Raw genomic sequence first — 6,707 nt, 5'->3', positions numbered from 1 at the left:
GGGGGGGGGGGGGGGGGGGGGGGGGGGGCTGTGTAAGCGCGTCCCCGAGCGAGCCGGGGGGCGGGGGCTGTGTAAGCGCGTCCCCGAGCGCAGACGTCGGGGAACCCGGGGCGGGTGCGCGTCAATGGAAACAGGCGAATCCGGGTGAGCAGAGCCAGAGCGAAGGAGGACCGGGAGGGGCGCGGCAGCGCGCGCTGCGGGAAGGGGCCAAAGCTCCCGTTAGCACGTCTTGAACACAGGGATTTGCAGCCCAAACCAGGCAAGTGTGCTGTTAAAACGTCACAAAAAAATTTTAAGAAGATCCTAATGTGCCTTAGTACAGGAAAAATGCCGGCGGACAGCGTCCGGGACTGTGAAACTGGGAGCGCCTCCGCGGGGCCCCGGGCGCCGGCTTCCCCTGCTTCCCCGGGGGCGGACACACGCGGAGCCCGCGCGTCCTGGACCCCATGGGAGCAGGGTCCCCCGTGCATGGGACATGCAGCCCGAGGCTGGGTGGATCCTGCCACCGCCACCAGCAAGCTCAAAGCACGACACCAGATCCACAGAGCGCCGGACATTTAAAGCAGAAAATAGGAAACACCCAGCACATCCACTTAGGAAAGAAATTGAAGAAAACACGAGACTCCCCCAGGGGCACCAGCCCACCCACCGTGCGCCGCGGGAGAAATGGTGTCCTGGGAAATCCCGAGAGAGGCACAGGATGCACTTTCCTAAGGAAAAATTTACAACATGGTAAAAAACAAGAGTTGCTTTTTTGCTATTGCCCATATGAAAAAGAAAATAGTATTAACAGTGATTACATCTAGGTGGTGAGAGACACAAATTGTGTTTTATTGCCATCTTCCACCTGATTTCTATTTCACAACGTGACAAAATTTTTTAAAGTCACCTTGTCACATTTATGTAAAGAAAAAATAAAGACCATACTCAGAGGTGGGGTCCAAAAGCTCCGTTTAAAGTCCTTGTCAGACAACAGTGGCCTAGCAAACGCCGCGGAGGCCACCGTCAGGTACCAGAACAAACCGTGAGCCTCGCCTGCAAATTCAACCTTCTCCCCCAAGCCTGCCCCGGCCAGATCTTACTGGTGGAAACACGGCAGACGTCTGCAACCCTGCTCTGTCGACCCCCCGGAGGTGCCCTAGAAGCTGGGCGACCCCTGGCACGGGGAACCCCTTCTATCTGGGTGACTGCGCTGCTCCCGAGATGGCCAGGGCCAAGAGAGCGCGTGTTCAAGGTGCTGCTGCCCCTTCGTACCCAGACTCTTCCAGTCTGCAGAAGTGCCTCTCAAAGAGCTTTTCACAGGCCTTGTGCTCTGAGGTGACTTTCAAACAAGCGCCCATTTAAGAACCATGACCGTCTTAGCGAGCCGACTACCTCTTCCCCCGTCAGACCACCGGCCCCACCATAAATAACCCGGACGTGCACGTCTGTGCAGTTCCATCATTTCTCTTTCTTTCCCCCGAGGGCTGAACGCTCCTTCTACAAATACTAGCGGAGAACCACGTGAGGCCCGTTCCCAGAGTCCCCAGACCGTGCCCGGACTTCAGCCCCGCAGAGAAAATGGATCATCCCGGCCTCAGCCCGCTCTGGCGTGGCCGCGGATTTGCCGGCGCCCGGGCTCCAGAGAAAGGCGAGCACAATTGCCAACAGGCTTCACTGAAATGAAAACATCATTTTTCCTTCCGTCCATCTCAGGGACGTCTGAAACGGCCTCTGATAATTAATCCACTGAGCGAAGTCAATACTACAACTGGTTGCCGATGAAACAACCCGTAGCAAAATAAACTTTTCCATGACGCTCCGGCCGTTTCCGCGAGCGCAGACTATCTCCCGCAGATGTGGGATCTAAATAAATGTTGCTTTCTCTGCCCAAAGAATCCCACCCAAAAAGTCAATTACCCGGAACCGCTTCACGTTGTACAACACTTCTGTTATAAATACAGTCTTTGTTCTCCAAACGTGGACGAGTGGGTCTTCTTTCTCCCATTAGGAGTAGCAAATGAGTCTCCAGTTGGAGCGCTGCAGCGAGACCGGACGACGTGGCCGCAGACGTGAGTGACTCACAGGCGCCAGAGACCCCGCACTCGGCCGCGGGCCCGTTTGTAAATCTGCAGTGGCTTTGTTTCGTGTGTGGCTTTGTTTGGGGGCTTTCTCTTTTTTTTTTTCTTTTGGTTCGGGTTCTTTTGGGGGGGGTCTTGTTTTTGGTTCAGCTTTTTTTTTTTTTAATAATTTAACTGATTTTTAGAAAACCAAGTTGAGCCAACAGTATAAGCTGATCGTGTATTAAATTCGGTGTATCTCTCCTTATAAAATATTATAGCATCGCATTTTTAAAAAATAAATACAGCTTAGATCATTTGTTCCTAAGAAGCAAGAGTGTGTCCCGCTGTTTGAAGGGCCGTGGTCCTTGGAGGGACGGGATTGGAACGGAATGAGCAAATCCGGGATGGGCCACTTTACGCTTCAGTTCAGTGGGAACGTTGTCACGGCAAATAATGATCAAACGGCAGCCGTGCGGGTCACATGCTTCAGCTTCAGCTATCTGGTCTACCTGATTTGCTGGGAAAAAAAAAAGGAAAGAAAGAAAAGGAAAAAGAAAGAGAGCCTGTGCTTGGTGAGGTCACACAGTTTACTTAGTTCTCACAACCACCGACAGGGAGAATGTATATGAGCTCAGGTACGGAGCCAGACGACAAGCCTCCGCCTCTTGAGAGCTGTGCAGCCCAGACGAGTTGCCTGCTGTCTCTGTGCCTCCGGTCCCTCTTCTGTAAAAACGGTACCTCCCTCCTGGTGTTGTCGCATGGACCAGTTCGGCCGAGCGAGCGAGCTCTGGGGCTCAGGACAGCGCTCGGGGCGTGCCAGGAGCTGGAGGAAGGCCAGTCACAACAAATGTCGCCCCCGAAGTACCAGGTCCCTCGCTTGGATCTGAGGGTACGTCCGAAGTATCTGACCATGTCTGGAAACTCCAAACTTTGTACTCGTTCCACTGTTTCTAGAAGTAGAAACAAGATGTGTGAAAGCCTCAAAAATGGCGTATGAAATAGGCCGTGTTTGAGTTTTCTCGAAAAGTGAGGGTCCTTCGGAAAAGCAGAGCCAAATGCAGACAACATGCTATCTTTTCCTCTAAAGAAACAAGGTGAAATTCTTCGACTCTCTGAATCCTGTTTTCCAAAATAAAATTAATACATGCTTTTTAAATTAAGAGATTTGGAGAAAAACAAAGAAAAGATAAAGGATGTATATACAAGTCCTAATCAGAAAGAAAGAAGAAACATTCCCATTCCTATTAAAAAAAAAAAAAAGACCCCCTTTACTGTCCATCCTGCCTCATCCCAGGCGACAAGTATGAAGTTCTTTGTAACAGAAGTAAAGTAAGATAATCTCAGGCATTTTGAGCCACAATCAAACGCTCTTCCAAGCTGAGAGTCTGCGCTGTTGACTTCAGAGAGCAGCACCGTAAAACGGGAGTTCATCTCCGCAGGATAAAGGAACATCACGGGTAGGAGCGGATCTCGCTCACCCATTTCTCTTCCTGTCCTCGGTACCACTCCGTACCAGAAACCTGTGTGCGCAAGCAACATCCTTCCCCGGCCTTCCCCACCTGCTCCCTCGTGCAGGATCTGGGATGGAGTTTTTATCCGACCCTTCAGACCTCTCCCTCCGCAAGGTGCTTTCAGAATTTCACGCCCACATTTTGCACAAGGCAACAGGAGCCGCGCTGCTTACAGGGAGGTGGTGCTAATCAGCCACAGACACCCCGAACCGAGGGGTAGTTCATCCGCTGCTCCTCCACTCCTTGCAAACGGCACTTGAGGAAGACACGACACGTCTCAAAGCCAAGGGCTCAATTCATTGGGACTGGTGCTCGGGAAGTCTGCTTTGGCGCTTCTTCTCCCTCTCCTTCCCCCTTCAGACACACTCAAGTTTTCCCTGGAGGTCAGGACAGATTGAGACAATTTTGGAAGCTCCCTCCGGGGAGATGGAGACGCTGCTCCGTAGCAGAGGCCTGTTTTCTGCTGTTGATCTGACCCCTGCTCCTGTCCATGTGCCAGGCTCCACACCCCTGCTCACGGACGCATCACCCCCGAGGCCAGATCTGGTACCAGTCAGGACCCTGGCAAGTACTGTCGCTGCGAGGCAGACGTGACCTCACGCCAGTGCGGCCCTCACCGTGGAGTCCAGAGCTGTCCGTTCCGCCCCTGGAGGTGCCCACGCTGCCCTGTCCCCAGGCACGGAGAGCCCGGAAGAGCTGGTTCCCAGCCCAGAGGAGGTGTGCCCAGTCCTTCCTGCCATGGGCCTGCAGGTCCCAGGGGCTCCACATTTGCCACATCACCTCTGGCTCAGAAGGAAGCCAGGAGGACCACTTGCGGTGGACAAGGCTTCTCCAATGGGAGAAGCTCGGCCACCTGCTTCTCAGCAGCAGACCATGGTCCTCGGAGTGGCAGGATGGGGGTGGGCAGTCACAGGGCAAGAACAAAGCCTGGGAAAACAGGCCAGACCCATGGCGATGGCAAGAGCTCAGTAGGGCAGGAGGGGCCCCCGACGGCACAAGAACGGCCCCCATTCCCTCCCCAGCCTGCCCTCCCTTTCTGCGTGTGGGACGCTGACCTGGAGCCTTGGCCAGGGCCCCATGCCCATAGTGGGTGGACCCTGGAGCCGATGCTCGCTGTCAGCCCGCCTCAGGCTTATACAGGCCGGGCTGCCGCTCTCCCGCGACAAGTGGCGGTCCTGTCTGCGGCTCCGATGTGTGAGGCTTTGGCCCGCCCTGTCCACTTAAAAGATCATCCATCACCAGCCCAGTTTATAAATCAAGAAGGCCGACTCGCCGTGCACCGCGGTGAGGTCGAAGCGCCCAGAAGTACTTAGCCAATTCCCAGACCCGGCCTGGCGTTCCCTTCTCTCCGCCTCCAGCAGCCAGACCATCCGTCATCCCGCGCGCACTGAGGCAGAAGGACGCCCACAAAGGACCGCCTGGGAGCCCGACAATGCAGCCCGTCGTGACGTGGGGCGGGAGCTCTTTAAAATTTCTAGCCAGTCCCTTAGCCTTTTGTGTTAACAAAACCTATTCATTTCAGGGTTTGGCAGTTGAAATTATTTCAGACAAGACCTCAAGACAAATGGTTGTTTGATAGAGTCACACAGCAGAAGTGCGGCAACTGCAGGAACGGGCGTCTCTGACCGGCAGCCTGGGGGGGGGGGGGGGGGGGGGGGGGCGCGGGGGAGGGGGGGCGGGGGAGGGGGGGGGGCGGCCCCGGGAAGGCAGAGGGAACGGGGAGGGGAGGGCGCAGGGGTCGAGAAGGGACCAGGAGCAGAGGACAGGAGCTGTCCCCAACCAGCAGCAGGGGAAGGACACGTGGGCGGGGGCCAAGGAGCAGGGCCCCAGGATGGGAGGGGGACCGGAGCTGTGACCCCGACGGGCGGTGGAGAGGGGGTGGGGTGGCCTCAGGAAGGCGAACGGGGTGGCCGCGGGAAGGGGCGGGGGGGGGGGGGAAGGGCGCTGGCCTCCCATGACCCGCCCTGGGAAGGCCAACGCGGGCGGAGGCCGCCTCCCACCGGCCTGGGCTACTTTCCAGACCTGGGATGAAGCCTTCTAGAAGCCGCCAAGGAACGTTTCCCTGGAGGGCACATGGCAGTCTCGAGGCAGCTCAGGACGCCGACGCTTTTGCCGGTTATCCGCGTCCGGGACGCGTGAGGCAGACAGCCAGGCGCGGTTTTCCTTCCTAGTCCGATCGCCTGCTAAGTTGCTCTGTACGTATTTCAAACGGAGCCTTTTTATTTCCCACAAAGAGAAAACATAAATGGTCCATCGTCCAGAATAAAGTGAAACAGACAGTCCCCATTATCCCTCACGCTGGTGGACACGGATTTGCACAGGTTGGGAAATTGTGTTTGAAGCAATGTAATGACGTGTAATAATTTCCTGTCGGGACGTCGGTGAGAAGCCCGGCCAGTGCGATCCTTTCTGTGCGCTGGACTTGGAGGGGCGCGGTGGGCGTGGGGAGGCAGGGGAGAGGGACGGGGAGCTCTTCTGCGGGACCTTTGGCTGCAGAAACTAATGAAAGGGTCCACGGAAAGAACAGGTGGAGGCCCGATAAAAGCCCCCGGGGGTTGCCCGCCGGGCGCTAACTCGGGTTTGCGTCCCCATCAGTCTTGGGGAAGGATCGGGCCACAGGGCCAAGCACCAGCCCTGCGGCAGGTTCACACGCGGTGGGGACATCTCCTGCGCTGCGGGGGGTGAGCCGGGCGCCGTCCTGACACAGAGAGTCCCACGCCCTTGGGGACTTGCAAAACTATTTTTAACCTCAGGCTGTGCCACAGGGAGGGGAAAGGCTCAACACATCTGTAAAGGAGAAAAACTGTTCCTGACTCAAGAGTGTGCGTGTCCTGGAAATCAGCACCCAGCGAGTGTGCAGACCAGGCCGAGGGGATGCAAGCACTCCCCGCCCAGCCCCGCTTCTCTCCTCTGGAGCTGCAAGGAAACAGTGACGTTCTGTTACTTACTAGTTTCATCACTCGATCTTTCTAGAAGATCTGGCACAAAAACGTCATTGACCCGGAATATGCCCCGGGAACACGAGGAAGCCGGTCGCTCCAACAGATCCCCTGGACCAACCCTTTCACCCAGAGGCAAGCGTGGCCCCGTGGCCGCCCGGTTCCCTGGCCATTCACAGGTACACATGCCTGGTTTTCATCACTCACCATCCCCA

The sequence above is a fragment of the Enhydra lutris genome, unplaced genomic scaffold (genome assembly GCF_002288905.1).
Source record: "Enhydra lutris kenyoni isolate GAN:26980312 unplaced genomic scaffold, ASM228890v2 scaffoldscaffold32, whole genome shotgun sequence".
Lineage (NCBI taxonomy): Eukaryota > Metazoa > Chordata > Mammalia > Carnivora > Mustelidae > Enhydra > Enhydra lutris.
Note: the sequence above shows the minus strand (reverse complement) of the source record.